The 16,836-nt window shown below is 39.3% G+C and overlaps 1 long non-coding RNA gene across 1 annotated transcript in view; it reads right to left on the minus strand.

The window, feature by feature from the left end:
* Nucleotides 1-1,728: 1,728 nt before the first annotated feature.
* The window catches only part of LOC122422334, a 594,363-nt gene continuing 579,255 nt past the window's right edge, over nucleotides 1,729-16,836 (minus strand). Inside the window, exon 7 of the long non-coding RNA XR_006263780.1 lies at nucleotides 1,729-1,927. This is a non-coding gene — a long non-coding RNA (uncharacterized LOC122422334). The remainder of the gene's footprint in view (nucleotides 1,928-16,836) is intronic.

Genomic DNA, 16,836 nt, shown 5'->3' on the forward strand with positions numbered 1-16,836 from the left:
TGCAGCCATGAAATTAAAAGACACTTGCTCCTTGGAAGAAAAGCTATGACCAACCTAGACAGCATATTAAAAAGCAGAGATATTGCTTTACCAACAAAGGTCCGTCTAGTCCAAGCTATGGTTTTTCCAGTAGTCATGTTTGGATCTGAGAGTCGGACTACCAAGAAAGCTATCTGAGTGCTGAAGAATTGATGCTTTCAAATTGTGGTGTTGGAGAAGACTCTTGAGAGTCTCTTGGACTGCAAGGAGATCCAACCAGTCCATCCTAAAGGAAATCAGTCCTAAATATTCATTGGAAGAACTGATGCTGAAGCTCCAATACTTTGGCCACCTGATACAAAGTGTTGACTCATGGAAAAGACCCTGATGCTAGAAAAGATTGAAGGCAGGAGGAGAAGGGGATGACAGAGAATGAGATGGTTGGATGGCATCACCGACTCAATAGACATAAGTCTGAGTAAGCTCCAGGAGATGGTGAAGGACAGGGAAGGCTGGAGTGCTGCATTCCATGGGGTCACAAAGAGTCAGACTCAACTGAGCGACTGAACTGAACTGAGAATTTAACAACATGAAAAAATAATAAATAGTATTTGTATGGTCTGCAGTATTGCTAAAAAAGATTTTTAAATGAGCAAAGTTGGTAGGTGACACATAAATTTGGTTCCTCTTTTTTTTCTAAATGAATTATGATTGATTTTAATCATATCTAATCTGTGACTGATATGACAAATTTCTTTAAAAATACATTAGAAAAAAATATTGTTGGGAAAAAAAACTGTTTGGGGACAATATGTGAAATGAAAGATTATGCCATAAATTAATCAGAAATTACTCTGGATAAGGCAAACCAACCCAGACAGTCCGTCAGCGTCATTTGACTACTGTCAATCAAAGAGCCCAAGTAAAAGACCTATAATAACTGACTAGAATATTCACCAAACATTAAGATGCTCTTTTTGGAATGTGACATTTCAGGATGAAGCTTACTGGGTTTAACAATTCTGTGTTTAGTAAAGGAAGAGAAATGTCTGTGGCTTATAGAAAAATTTTGGATACCTTCTAGATAACTTAACAAACACCTATTGGAATGTAACTCTAATTTTGTTGTACAGCCTGATTTCAAGTGTTTTTTTTTTTAATAATTTCTTTCAGTTATTAGGTAACCATGAATCTTATGAAATCTCATGCAGCAGTTTTAATATTTTCATAGGAAAAAAACCCACTGCAAGCCATCACAGGTTTCTGGCTTATTACTGTGTTGACCATTGTCTGCCCAGAGGAAACGCTAATGTCCACCACTAAACAGATAAAGCAGAGTCTTTACTGATCGCTGAATGACAGTTTTACAAGGCCATGTTTTTTTGAAATTTGTATTAAGCCGATGGGTTGGTTTTCCCCCTGTGTAAGTAAAGAAAGCTTGGTAACATTGTGGAATCTTTGCTGGGACTAACTTTATCTGCATATTTCTGGTCTCTTCAGACCAAAAAATGTTAGTGCTGGAAAATTCCTGGACAGTGGTTTTAGAGGTGCATGGCTATAAAAGAGAAGTATTTCCTTCTTTTTACTGCTTGACTTAGCAAAATAAACTCATTTCAGTTTTATAAAATGCAGGCAAGAATTCAATTGTAAAGGACCCTTATTTTTACTTTAAACAATTTAATCTTTTGCCTTTACATAACCTTTTAATATTATCTTTTAATAAAGAGAATAGGCTGCATAATGGTACTTTTGGCATTGCAAAGGGCTTTGAAAATATAATTTTAAACCCAATATATATTGCATGCTAAGTACATGGACAGGAAGTTTGGTTTGGAGAGTAATTATATCAGACTACCAATCAGAAGGTTGAACATGCTGTCCTCATTCTTTGGTTGACGTCATTGTTTTTCCAAATTTATTGTGCTATCCCGAGATTTCTCACCTGTGACTGAGAAAAGAAACGGGTATGGGGGGGAGGGGGAGGGAGGGAAGGGAGGGAGGAAGTAGAGAGAGAGAAAGATGTTTTAGAGTATTACTTACATAACAGTAGACTTCACATTTTCCCCAGTGTTTAGTAATGTACAAATACATTACTAAACGTAGGGAGGTCTGATTTCAAAATAATAACCAAATATGAGGAAAATGGGCATAGTAAATAAATCTTTGCTTATGTAGTGTCCCATATAAGACTGAAAAATATTAACCTATGAGAAAATATTCCTTTCATAAAGGGAGTCCAGTGTATATTTTTCCTTTTTGGTAGGTCGATTTAATTTCAATTTCTACATTTAGTGTTGGAGGAAAAACATGTTTTGGTGAGGAATAAATCAATTCCATCAAGGAATTGGCATCAGGTACTTGATAGTCAAAGGGGCTCATTTTCTGACACAAATACAAGGTCATTTAGCTATCTTATCTTCTAAACTAACTCTGACTTGGACGGCCCAGTTTCCTTGCAGAGAGAACTAACTAATGGGGGTCTTTCCCAGGCAAGTTCCTGAATGATTTGACTCAATTAGCTTTGTCACTGCATTTTGGTGAGCATCTTCTATTTTGATAAAGCAGCTAAGAAAAATCTATATATTCCATGTCAAGTCTCAAGAAGAAATTTTCTTTAACAAAGAAGGTTAGTAGGGTACTTGCCCAAGGATATGTAAAATCCTGTTCAACACAAGACCTAGAATGTTCTGGAGATTTCAGGAATTTTCCAACCCTCTGTGTTAGACTCTCAAGCACAGTTTGGCCTACTCCATCACCCCAAAGATAAAACCCATCAATCCTAAAGGAAATCAACCCTGAATATTCACTGGAAGGACTGATGCTGAAGCTGAAGCTCCAGTACTTTGCCCACCTAATGCAAAGAGCCGACTCAATGGAAATGACCCTGATGCTGGGAAAGATTGAAGGCAAAAGGAGAAGGGGGCAGCAGAGAATGAGATGGTTAGATAGCATTACCGTCTTTGACTCAATGGACATGAGTTTAAGCAAACTTTGCATAATAGTGGAGGACAGAGGAGCCTGGAAGGCTACAGTCCATGGGGTTGCAAAGAGTTGGACATGACTTAGCAACTGAATAACAACAACCATTACCCTAGACACATGTTCAGGGAAAAGATGCAATTACAGGAGACTTAAGGTTCCTCAGGTGATTTTATTCTTTGCCTTTCTTATTATAAATCAAAGGATAAAAAATAAAAGTTTGATAATATATGTTAATCTGTGATTACTGGGTATAATAGTTGGTTAAAACTGCCATAACAAGTACCACAAACTGGGTGACTTAACCAAATTTTATTGTCTCAACAACACCAAGAGTAGAATTTTGAGATGAGGTGTTGGCAGGCTTGGTGCTTTCTGAAGGAGGGGACTCTGTTCTGTGCATTTCTCCTAGTCACTAAAACTAGCTGGCTAGTCTTTAGTGTTCTTTGGCTTATGGACACATCACCCAGTCTCTGCTTCATGTTCAAACAGTGGTCTCCTTTTGTATGTATCTGTATTCAAATTTCCCCTTTTTAGTAAGGACACAATCATATTGGATTATGTCCCACTCTAGTGACCTCATCTTAACTTGATCATCTGCAAAAAACCCTATCTCCAAATAAGGTCACCGGAACTGCCTTAGATTCTCAGGTAGCACAGTGGTAAAGAACCCGCCTGCCAATGCAGGAGATGCAAGAGACGCAGGTTCGATCCCTGGTTTGGGAAGATCCCCTGGAGTAGGAAGTGGTAACCCACTTTGGTACTCTTGAATGGAAAATCCAGGGTCAGAGGAGCCTGCCAGGCCACAGTCCATGGAATCACAAAGAACTGGACACAACTGAACATGTACACACACCAGAACTGCAGGTGGGTAACTTCAACATCTTTTGTGGGCATACAGTTCAACCTATGAGGCTGGGTTTATCCAGTTTGACATTTGCATTTCAATCATGTTACACTCTAAGATGTACAGGTTAGAATACTGGGATCTCCTTATAAGGATTACCTTATATAAAAAAGAAGAGGATAGACAAAGAGAGGCTAGAGAAAGCATCTAAGACAAAATCAACTTAGTTTTGAATATTCATTTCCTTTTAGATTAAATACATGCCTTTGAAATTTGTTCCTACTGTCATTGTTTAGTTCTTACCCTTGTTTCATCTAATGAAATTTCTATTAACACATAATCCAAATTTTTAAAAAGTTAAATTTTGGCCAAAGTTTGGTGGCTTTTCAATCCGATCCATTTTAATAATCAAAGACATCCTATGCAATGTATATTTGTTTCTCTGCTAGACTTGTATATAAACTTATAAGGACAAATGCAGAGCAGAGAAATGCCTCAATGTAAATAACACACTGGTTCTTAGATAAACAGGCAGGACTGTATCTCTGCTGTATCAACCGATTTCTTCACTATTGATTGAATCAGCTGGGCAGACAATCTGATTTTGTCATTAAGACAACTGAAAATACCAGATTGACTCTTTTTGATCTGTTTTATTTAAGCATAATTATTGTCAGAGTGTTCTCCAGTCCTCCATTTGACTGCAAAACAAATGAAAGGCATTTTCCCCCCAAATTTTACCAAGAGCAAAAAATACAGTGGACTCTATGGTTGATTTACATAAATAGTAGTAAAAGTTTGCCAACAATTTAAAAAATTAAACCTAGGGGCCTAACTTGACTGTGTCTGGAACTAAACAGATTCAGAATTAATGAGCTAATATCTGGAAATATTGAGTTTCTTTAAAAAAGAAAAAAAGCAGCATTGGCTTTAGCATAAAGGCTTAGTGATTAAGAACAACAAAAAAACAAACAAACAAAAATAGGAATACACGAACTTCAGACATTCCAATGACCCAGGTATTGCCTCCAAATTTTAGTCTACCAGAGTGGTGAACAGAGTGTTCTCGTTCCATTGTGTTCACATTTATTCAGTTAAAGTATATCTCCGAGTGAAGACCAATGATCATACTGTGTGGTTAGCACCCTTCCTAGTTCACAAGTTCCCTGCAAATATCATCTCATTACTCTTCAAAATGATCCAGGCAAGAAATCATACATCTCATCTCAAAAATTATTCTTGAAAATAAGAATTTATATCCTCCAATAATAGTGTATACTATACATCTATGCACTTAAATTTTTCCTCCTAGTTTTTATTTTGGAGATCTTGTTAGCGAGTGAGCAATTAAAAAACCATCTAAACTAGCCAGGAAGCAAACCCCTGTCAAGATGGTATTTATGGACGACTCTCTGACATGTTTGTTTTACAAATTAACATTAAACCTTCAAATAACAAGAGCTTGGTGTGATTTTCTGTGAAGCAAACACGAAGCTGTAAGTGTTTCACCATATTGAGGGTTCCTTTTTTATTTACATAGTGATATATTATGTTTATCTTATTAGCACAATGAAAATATTAGTAGCCACCCATAAATACAACTCTGATAAAAGGCTACTTCATTTCAGAGTCACTAATCTATGTTAATACCATTTGGTCAAGGTCCTGTAACAGCTGTTAGGATTTCAACCCCTATAGGTCAGAGAAAGAAGATGGGAAAATCCTTAATAAAATGTTGTTAGAAGCTACAGGTGGGAAATAAAGAAGCTCTTGTGACCTGTAATCTTATTCCCTCATAAAGTCACCAAGAGAGCATAGCAGCTTCTGCAGTTGAAATTAGACAACACACTAGTGGCTTTTCAATCTCAACTTTTACAGTTCGATGTTATCATTTTCAGAGAAGAACAAATGAAGGATACAGCAGCTCTGGCCAAGATGCTCTCTCTGGGTTTAATCAGCCCACTCAACCACATGAGTAACTCTGCCTTAACAGTATTTTTTGTATTCCCACTTATAAACAATGTAAGCTTCTTTCTGATCTGTTCATAAACAAACATCAGATTTTCAACATGTTGTATTTGGGTTTTATCTTTCTTTTTATGCCAAATACTTCTGAAGAAAATAATTTCCTTTAAAAAATGTTTTATTTAATACTAAGTCAGATCAGCTTAATAATGGGAGTTGACATGAGATCATAAAATCTACCTGAGACATCAGCTTTGGTGTCAATGGCCTACCATACTGACACTGTGTATAAAAAGAAAAGAAAAAGAAAAGGGCCACAAACAAGTGTCTGACCAAATAAGAGTCCTGGTGATAACTGTGCCCCTTTAGAGATGTGTCCTGGGGAAGGCGATGGCACCCCACTCCAGTGCTCTTGCCTTGAGAATCCCAGGGACGGGGGAGCTGGTGGGCTGCCGTCTATGGGGTCGCACAGGGTCGGACACGACTGAAGTGACTTAGCAGCAGCAGCAGCAGAGATGTGTCCGTGAGCTCCTGCCCAAAGAGTAGCAGGCTTTCACTTTGCCCTGTCCTCACAGTCATTAGTGATGGAGAAAATCTGCTATATGTCTGTTGCATACCACTGGGTCCTGAGGGGTATAAGCTTGGTGCTTCATTTTGCTCAGAAGAGTCTGACTCATTTTTTTCTGGCCCCAAAGGGAAAATGAATGCTTGTTGGGATATCACCATTGACATGCTGTTCTTTCTTTCTTAAAACTAATGTGTTATGTTTTTTCCCTTTGATTTAGGAAGAATATTTAGCAAAATATAAAATAAAGGGGCTGAAAGGAAAAACAAAATATTCTTGTAGGAACAGTTATGAAAGGGTCAATAGCAATTTTCTGTTTTATTTTTCTCCCCATTTATAAAAAATATCTCTGGAGTTACTACATCACATCAAAGTCACATTTTAAAAATGTTTGATTAATACCAAAATGGTTTTTTTAAAACATAGCTTCAGACTATCAGCTTTAAAATTTCTGCCATAGCATAATAGAATAAGTTAAAATAAGTTCTTGGTGTCCTGGGTAACACAGCTTTTTTTTTTTTTTAACACACAGATGCACTACATTTTTTTTTTTGCTAAAAGTTAACTATGTAGTAGAAAGAGTAGAATTTAATATTGTTATTGAAGGAAAATAACATTTCATAGATTTAATTTGCTATCAAGCATTTGCATAATATTACAGTTTGGATTTAACATAAGCTTAAGGTTTGTCATATGCAATTTCCATTTATTTACAATGTATAGGAAAACTTGTCTAAGATCAGTTGGCTCTGTGAGCAGTTTACTTGACAAATTATGTCAAATATTTGCTTTCTGAAATCCTGAGAATTGGTTGAGTATAATTGTACTTCATGTTGGCAAAAAATAAATAAATATGGGACTAAGAAAGTCCTATCATTAATTTGTCAGAAACTTGAGTTGTCATTTCTGAAAATTTAATGTCACCAAAGCTCTATTTCCAATAGCAAAGGAGCACCATTGCTAATAGACTTCAGAGCTTGAAATAAATAAATCTTTGGAATCCTGTTGCATCTCTTGGGGTGTGACATTTGACAGTCTTTTATAGCACAGAACGAAACAAGTTTGTGAGCTGGAATTCAATTGTGGTGTATTGATTCCTTGCATCAGTCATTATTCCCTGCTGATTGACAGCTGAAAATTGGTTACGTTAAGTATTTCATATGTTATATTGGCTGACATTTGCTTGCCTGCTCCTGTGTCAATATTGTTGTAAAGATCTCCAGCTTTATGAGATAGCAATAGACACTGACTGTGGCTTTTGTGTGATGTTCCAGTGTTTTTCCTGACATAATTTAAGACATATTAAAAACCAGCAGCATCTTCCCTCTTGAGAAGCTTAATGCCAATATTATTGTCTTCCAGGGGAAGATCATGTATGCTCATAATCGGGTGCTAATTTCCAACCGTCCGCTCATGTTTAGGCATTAGGCACTATAACTGTAAAATTGAGCCTTCTTGATTGATTCATGTCAAGCCTCATCTCGGCTCCTGCAGGGGAAGTCATCGGCTGACCCTTTTTACACTAAAAGAAGAGATTTGTGTTCCTTTCTTTCACCTGGAACCATCAAATTGACTGAATAATCTGTAATACATTAGTGCTGACATTTGTTAGGGGAGAATTAAACAAGACACAGTAATCATTCCCTAGAATAAAAATTGTGTTTGATTTCCAACAGAGTTCTATTAAAGTGATGACAGAATCAGTCTCTGCCAAGGTGGAAAACTGTGAATATTCTCTGCATTCATGAATCAAGTTAACACATTAATTGCTTATAGAACCTAGTTCTTCAGTATGAGTGTTAGAGGGTGGGGAGGCTCTCATATATGTTCAGCGTGTATTTGTAATCATGGTGAGCATCTTGTGGAAAACAATTCTTATTGTCTTTTTATTTTGGGTAGTCTGAGATGTAAAAGTTGTATTATTCCCTGAGATACCTAAAATTCCTCCAAAAACATCCTACTATTTCTGCTTCGACTCACCTAGGAAATACGATGAAAAGAGTGAGTGAGCTAAGTACCGAAGTACTAAATTTGATTCCTGTTTTTCCTTATGTTTGCAATATCTTTTAATTTAGATCAAGAAATGTCCATACAGTTCACTCCTCCTGTTCTAAAGCACACAGGAATCATCACCATGAGCTTCATTTGAAACTTTCCCTGAACAACTGTATTTCCTATTCCCTGGTCTTCATTCCCAGCACCTGCTGCCAGCCACGACTGTCGCCAGGAAAGGGATCTTGTTACACTCCTTAGACTTCACATGTGTGTGCTCTGTCAGAACCACAGTGTTTTATATCTAACTTGTGTAGGACTCATTTTCAAGATGATTCATTTGTAAGTGATTATGTGAGTATGTCTTCCATTACGAGTTCACACTTCTCAGAAGTACCACTTAAAAATGGACCTTTCCCACTTTTGATGATATTTGTTGAAGTAGTTGTCAACTTTGTTAATTGGGGTCATTTCAAAGTGCTCATAGGCCTGTTCTCTAGATACTCCATGCTGCGTGGAGCGATTTGGGAAAGAAAACTGAACAGCCGTTGCAAAGAACTAACACAGACCAAACAAAATTTTCCTTTTCCTTGAAATATTGGAAAGATCTCGAGATACTTGTTAAAGTTAAATGAACAATCCATAAACACCTACCAATTTCTCCAAAAAATAAACTTTTAGTCTAAGGGGATAAACGAAAATGGTCTCACCACATTTATTTTGGGAAATTTATGTTTGGTTGCCTTGCATATAAGAATCTTCATGAACAAACATAAAACATATAGCCTCTTCCAAGAAGCTTGTTAGGAATTAAAGCTACTACCATGAAGATCACTTGATGATCAAACTGAAATCAGATTGATTATAGTCTTTGCAGCCGAAGATGGAAGAGCACTGTGGAGTCAGCAAAACCAACATTAGGAGCTGACTGTGGCTCAGATCATGAGCTCCTTCTTGCAAAAATCAGACATAAATTGAAGAAAGTAAGGAAAATCACTAGGTTATTCAGGTATGACCTAAATCAAATCCTTTATGATTATACAGTGGAAGTGGCAAATAGATTCAAGGGATTAGATCTCATAGACAGAGTGCCTGAAGAACTATGGATGGAGGTTAGAACATTGTACAGGAGGCACTGATCAAAAACACCCCAAGAAAAACAAGTGCAAAAAAGGGAAAATGGTTGTTTGAGAAGGCCTTACAAATAGCTGCGAAAAGAAGAGAAGCGAAAGGCAAAGGAGAAAAGGAAAGATATACCTATCCGAATGCAGAGTTCCAGAGAATAGCAAGGAGAGATAAGAACACCTTCCTAAGTAAACAATGCAAAGGAATAGAGAAAAACAATAGAATATGAAAAACTAGAGATCTCTTCAAGAAAATTAGAGATATCAAGGGAACATTTCATGCAAAGATGGGCACAATAAAGGACAGAAATGGTATGAACCTAACAGAAGCAGGAGATATTAAGAAGAGGTTGCAAGAATACACAGAAGAACTACACAGAAAAGATCTTAATGACTTGGATAACCATGATGGTGTGATCACTCACCTAGAACCAGATATCCTGAAGTGTGAAGTCAAGTGGGCCTTAGGAAGCATCACCATGAACAAAGCTAGTGGAGGTGATGGAATTCCAGCTGAGCCATTTCAAATCCCAAAAGATGATGCTGTTAAAGTGCTGCATTCAATATGCCAGCAAATTTGGGAAACTTAGCAGTGGCTACGGGACTGGAAAAGGTCAGTTTTCGTTCCAATCCCAAAGAAAGGCAATGCCAAAGAATGCTCAAACTACTGCACAATTGCACTCATTTCACATGCTAGCAAGGTCATGCTCAAAATCCTCCAAGCTAGGCTTCAAAAGTATTTGAACCAAGAACTTCCAGATGTACAAGCTGGATTTAGAAAAGGCAGAAGAACCAGAGATCAAATTGCTAACATTCCTTGGATCATAGAAAAAGCAAGACAATTCCAGAAAAACATCTGCTGCTGCTTCATTGAGTACACTAAAGCCTTTGACCTTGTGGATCACAACAAACTGTAGAAAATTCTGAAAGAGATGGGAATACCAGACCACCTTACCTGCCTCCTGCAAAATCTGTATGCAGGTCAAGAAGCAACAGTTACAACTGAACATGGAACAACAGACTAGTTCAAAATTGAGAAAGGAGTACGTCAAGGCTGCATATTGTCACCTGTTTATTAACTTATATGCAGAGTACATCATGAGAAATGCTGGGCAGGATGAAGCACAATCTGGAATCAAGATTGCTGAGTGAAATATCAATAACCTCAGATATGCAGACACCACACTTATGGCAGAAAGCAAAGAAGAACATAAAGAGCCTCTTTATGAAAGTGAAAGAGGATAGTGCCAAAGCTGGCTTAAAACTCAACCTTCAATAAACTAAGATCATGGCATCCAGTCCCATTACTTCAAGGCATATACATGGGGAAATGATGGAAACAGTGAAAGACTTCATTTTAAGGGTGGCTCCAAAATCACAGTGGACAGTAACTGCAGTCATGAAATTAAAAGATGCTCCTTGGAAGAAAAGCTATAACAAGCCTAGATAGAGCACTAAAATGCAGAGACATTACTCTGCCAAGAAAGGTCCCTATAGTCAAAGCTATGGTTTTTCCAGTAGTCATGTATGGATGTGAGAGTTGGACCATAAAGAAGGTTGAGTGCTGAAAAATCGATGCATTTGAACTGTGGTGTTGGAGAAGACCCTTAAGAGTCCCTTGGACTGCAAGGAGATCAAATGAGTCCATCCTAAAGGAAATCAATGGTGAATATTCATTGGAAGGACTGATGCTGAAGCTGCAATTTCCAATACTTTGTGATGTGAAGTGTTGACTCACCAGAAAAGACCCTGATGCTGGGAAAGATAGAAGGCAGGAGGAAACGGGGACAACAGAGGATAAAATGGTTGGATGGCATCACCAACTCAATGAACATGAGTTTGAGCAAGCTCTGGGAGATGGTGAAGGACAGAGAAGCCTGCCGTGCTGCAGTCCATGGGGCCACAAAGAGTTGACCATGACCGAACGACTGAACAACAAGAACCATGAAGAAATGAAGTTTGCTCTCATGGGGTCCAGTCTCCTGGGAGAGATGGAAGAATATGCTTAGAATAAGATTGGTTAAGTGTTGGAAGAAAAATCTTTACAAAGTTCTCTTTTAATACATTTAACTAGTTTGCACCCAACTTTATAAATAAGAGCACATGCATTCATATTTTAGAAGCATTTTGCAGCACACAGAGTGAAACTATAATGTGAAAGAGAGATACATATGATTTATGGAATCAGAATCAAATATTTTACAGTTTATCTAGTGTCCACGAACCTATTTGTTGACAAAATTACTTGCTGTAAAAGAACACCCTGTCTCTGCATTACCAGTCCCATAAAGGCATATTTTTGCAAACTCTGAGTTCTTCCATGGCCAGTTATGCTCTCCACTTGTAAAGCCTGGGGAACCTTGAGGAGTTTCAAAGACAGTACATGTTTTCACTGAAATTACAAACCCGATCAAGAACAAGCTAATGTGATAGCAGTAACTGTAGCATCAAAAAGAACACTAAACATGAAATGAGAAACCAAATTGTTCTGGCCTGAAATTCCTGACCTGGAAAAGTCTGAACTACTTAACTTCCTTAACCTGGAATGATAATCCAGCTCAATGATAATTTCTTATATAATTTTAAAAATGATACAAATAAATGTATATGGAAAAGAAGAATGTAAATGCTGTTAGAAACATGCCTATAACCAGGAAAATATTGTGGTTCATTTATTAATATAAATAAATGAAACATGGGTGACTTGCTCATCCAATACTGTCAGTTGTCAAGGCACTATAGGAAAATAAGACCCAGTCCCTGTCTTATGAGTCGTGTAGGTGACAGGAAGAGAGCAAGAGAGGCAGCCAAGGCACACAGCTTGATAAGCTCCATATAGGAAGCATTTAGGCATTGCTCTGACGCTGTGGCAGCCAGAGGAAATAGTGATTAATTGCAGGGGGTACAGACAGGGGTTAGAGGGAACATGTTAGCTGAGCAGACATTAAAGAATGTGTGGGACTTTCAAAGTGGCCAGAGTGGGAATGAATGAGCACTCCAAGGTAGCTGGGGTTTGTTAGGCTCCCTTTGCAAAGAACATAATTCTCTCTAAATATCTTGAGCAAGAAGGAATTTAATATAATGTGTTACTTAACTTATAAATCTTTGGGAGGACTGAGGAAAGGCTTTCAATTGCACTTTCTGAAATGACTTCCAGAGTCAGACACAGAGCCAGGCCACAAAGGAATGGCTGTGCTTCCCTCCAATCAGGAAATCTCTGGCCAAGAGCACCCTGTCACTGCCCATATGAAAGGAACAAACATAACAATCATAAACTAGGCAGGCAAGCTCCTCAAGAGCAAGGAGCAGGGTGTGCTCCATTCACGGACACCCCATGGACCTGGAAGAGTGTCCAGCATTGCACAGGTGTTCAATAAATATTTGTTGAATGAACCTAATAGCTGAACTGCTATCTACTAGCTCCAGGACCATGCCATGCCTAATATGACTCTCTCCAACCAGTGGAATCGTGGAGTTGGCCGCTCAACACCCACCAACTTGACAAGACACTAGTTCCTAGTTAATATCGAGAAGAGAAATCAAACCCCCTTCTCAGCAGTGCCTGTCAGCAGACACACTTGGTATTTCAGAAGCATGGCCTCTGCCTCCCTTTGACTTCCAGTCTCAGGTGACTGCATTGGATTGGGGCGCCTAGTCACATCCAGGACCTACCATTAAAGCAGCCTAGGAAATATGGCTTTTTTAGCATTTTACTCCCTTCAATATAAAACAGCATGACAAGAGAGTTCAACAGTCCAGCTCTTTGGCTCCTAACATCCATAATATCCATATACGCACTTCTTATCATACCCAGGTACAGTATCAATAAGAAAAACAGCTACAATCTCCATCAAGTACAATGAATAGAAATGAAAAAGCCCCACCCCCTCCCAAAGGGTGGACACAAAGTTCTATCCATTACTGTATTTATCTCTAATAAGGTGATTTTTCTCCCCTAATTCAGCTAGAGTCTTGCCTTGTGTTTGTGTGTGCTCAGTCGCTTCAGGAGTGCCTAATTCTTTGTGCCCCTATGGACTGTAGTACGTCAGACTCCTTAGTCCATGGGATTCTCCAGGCAAGAATACTGGAGTGGGTCTATGCTCTCCTCCAGGAGATCTTCCTGACCCAAGGATCAAACTCACGTCTCTTATGTCTCCTGCATTGCAGGTGGATTCTTTACCATCCTACCTTATTATCATATAAATCATATATACTGAAAAATAAACTTAGCAACCATGGTCATACATGAGATAAAAGAGAGTGGAGAAAAAGGAATAAGCAGGATTCAAAAATTCATTCACATAAAGTGGGGGGTCAGGTGAGATGAATGAATTGACCAGCATGAACCTGTATTGCAAGTTAAATAGGGCTCACTTCTGCAAAACAGAGCTTCCCTGATAGCTCAGTTGGTAAAGAATCCACCTGCAATATAGGAGACCCTGGCTCAATTCCTGGGTCGGGAAGATCCACTGGAGAAGGGATAGGCTGCCCACTTCAGTATTCTTAGGCTTTACTTGTGGCTCAGCTGATGAAGAATCTGCCTGCAATGTGGGAGACCTGGGTTCAATTCCTGGTTTGGGTAGATCCCCTGGAGAAGAAACCACTACCCACTCCACTATTCTAGCCTGGAGAACTCCATGGACTATATAGTCCATGGGGTCGCAAAAAGTCAGACACGACTGAATGACTTTCATTTTCACCTTTTTGCAAAACAAATAAATTCCAGCCCCTCTGTGTTAGGAATCACCTGGTTCCTTCTGCCTTAAATGTCTCTTCTGCCTTAAATATGAACAGGGAGAATTTGTGCCATTTCCCTGACTGTGAGTTTTAGGACTTTGGCAGTGATTCTAGTCATCCTGATACAGTGGGATACAGAGGGACTCACCCTCCACCCCTAAGTTTCCTGAGATGGAGCTGCTTGCTACTTCTCTGGGCTTCACATTTCCATCCCACGTGGGAAGCATTTGAAAGAGAGACTGGGTGGATGATGCAAGTCAGTAACCAATCTCATTACATCTGAAATACCTTCATTGCAAAGAGCTATGCATGTGTGTGTTTTCTGTATAAACGTATACACTGTGGACAGTAACAACAGTCTTACCTCTGCAAAAACAAAGTGTTAATCGCTCAGTCGTGTCTGACTCTTTGGGACCCCATGGACTATAGCCCACCAGGCTCCTCTGTCCATGGGATCCTCCAGGCAAGAACGGGTAGCCACTGTCTTCTCCAGGGGCTCTTTCTAATCGAGGGCACCCAGGTCTCCTGCATTGCAGGCAGATTTTTTACCGTCTATAAATGACCATTAATTCAGAATCAGAATATGATAAAAACTCTTCCTCTAATGCCCAGTCCACATTCCCTTTGCTCTTAGCCACAACACCCAGCTGGCCATTGTTGTTCATAGTGAAGAGCAGCCCAAACAGTCGTTCCTGAAGAATCTGCCTGCACAGGTTGCTGTATCATAGTCTGCAGGTGTCAGCCAGTCTCCCAGTGTTTTTCTGGGAGGGCGACGGTCACTTCCATTCCTGTGATGTGCTGCAGTAATCTAATTAAGACAATTCTTAGATTTTTCTTGCCACTAATCTTCCACCTGACCACTTGGCCTAAACATTAGCCAGTGAAGAGGCCCTGGTCATGTCTCCTTCCAGAAAACTGTTGTCAAAGGTTCTACCTGCTAGGAAGATTTACCCTTAAAGTCCACTTCTGAATACAGCTACAATGCTGGAAGCATCCAACTTCTGGTTGGGGAAAGCATAGCATCGTCCACAACCTATTAACTAATAGACTGCTTTTATGGGTCTTCTCCATGAGGCCAGAGGTAGCAGGGAAGGGAAAAGTGGCAGTGCAGAAAAAATAAGCACCATGTGAGGAAAAGATACCTCCCCTAGCAACTGATTTGAGATTTTCAGAAAATGCTTATGGTTGATCTTGTACAAACTATATCACCTTGGACTATGGATTACTGCTTGAACTTCTAACCCCACAGCTTTGTGATGAGAACACTTGCTCATTGATAGGGAGTCCAAGACACATGATCACTCGGTACCTCAGGTGTTCAATATATTCCAGTAGCATGCCAGCAGAACAATTCACTGACCACAAAACGCCTTGTTCCAAAATCTAAGAGGCCTGGTCAGTGATTATCTGTCATTGCCAGAGTCTTCATATATTTTTCTCATCTTCAAGCATCATTATATACACCGCACCATATAGGCCCAAAGGAGAAACTTCTTCCACGGCTGCCTAGAGAAGGTGAAGAATACTGGAGTGGGTTGCCATTTCCTTCTCCAGGTGATCTTCCCAACTTAGGGATGGAACCCGGGTCTCCTGCATTGCAGAAAGATTCTTTACCATTTGAGCCACAAGGGAAGCCCTTTCTTTTCTGGGACTCACACAAAGTTGGCAGCCTTAAGGCATACTCAGTGAATGGGTTATAAAAACACCCACAATATTGTTTAAATTGCCTCTAAATCTAAAGAAGTCCAACAAGCATTGTGCCTTTTCTTCTCCAATGCTAATTGATGTAAAGTCTGGCAAGGGTTGTTTTACGTTTGAGGAGATTACCTCACATATGACACAAGCTCTCTCTACAAGCTTCTCTGGCTTTTTGCAGCACGCAGCTCTCATCTTCTCGCATGCAAGTCCCACATACACACACAGATCATAGTTATTTCTTGCCCCCAGCTCCTATTGGAACAGAGACCTCCACAGAGTGGCCTGCGTAATACTCTGTGCAATGGTGAGTTGACCATGGTAGCAGCAGAATAAATCATGACAAAGAACCAGAAAGTGGCATATTGGAGTAATAGGGTGATACCACTGTCACTGAGAGAGGAAAACCAGCTGCCCTGGAATTTGCTTCTTCTTGGGATAGAGACCCTGGCTTTGCCAGATAATTGTTTTGTGCCCAGTGCTAGAGATTGGGTTGATGTGCTTCAATAACGAGACAAGTTCTTGAGCAGCTCTTGACATTGGACTTAACACTTGACTAAGTTCATCACAACCCACAGCTTAGCAGAGAAATGATAATGAAGGAATGACCTGACAGAACATGCAGACCTGGGTTAGGAGCTAAGAAACTAAAGATCTAGGAGAAAAGGGGGACTTTGAGAGTTGAGCCTGTGCTTCCGCCCCCACCCCTCCTTACCACTCTCTGATACAGCTGTAGTCACAATTACGTGAGTGACTGAGATTGGAGACCTTGAAAGAGATTTCAGAAAAACTAGCACTTGTTATTAGGCAGGGGTATTTATGAGGTATTCAGACAAATTATGGCCAGTCTCCTAGTATAGGTTGCAGAGTCATACATGGAAGACTTATAAAGTATAAGTCATACACTTATTATGTCTGTTTTCTAATTTGGGGATCTCACTCTTTCCCAATAA

This window comes from Cervus canadensis, chromosome 19 (assembly GCF_019320065.1).
Source record: "Cervus canadensis isolate Bull #8, Minnesota chromosome 19, ASM1932006v1, whole genome shotgun sequence".
NCBI lineage: Eukaryota > Metazoa > Chordata > Mammalia > Artiodactyla > Cervidae > Cervus > Cervus canadensis.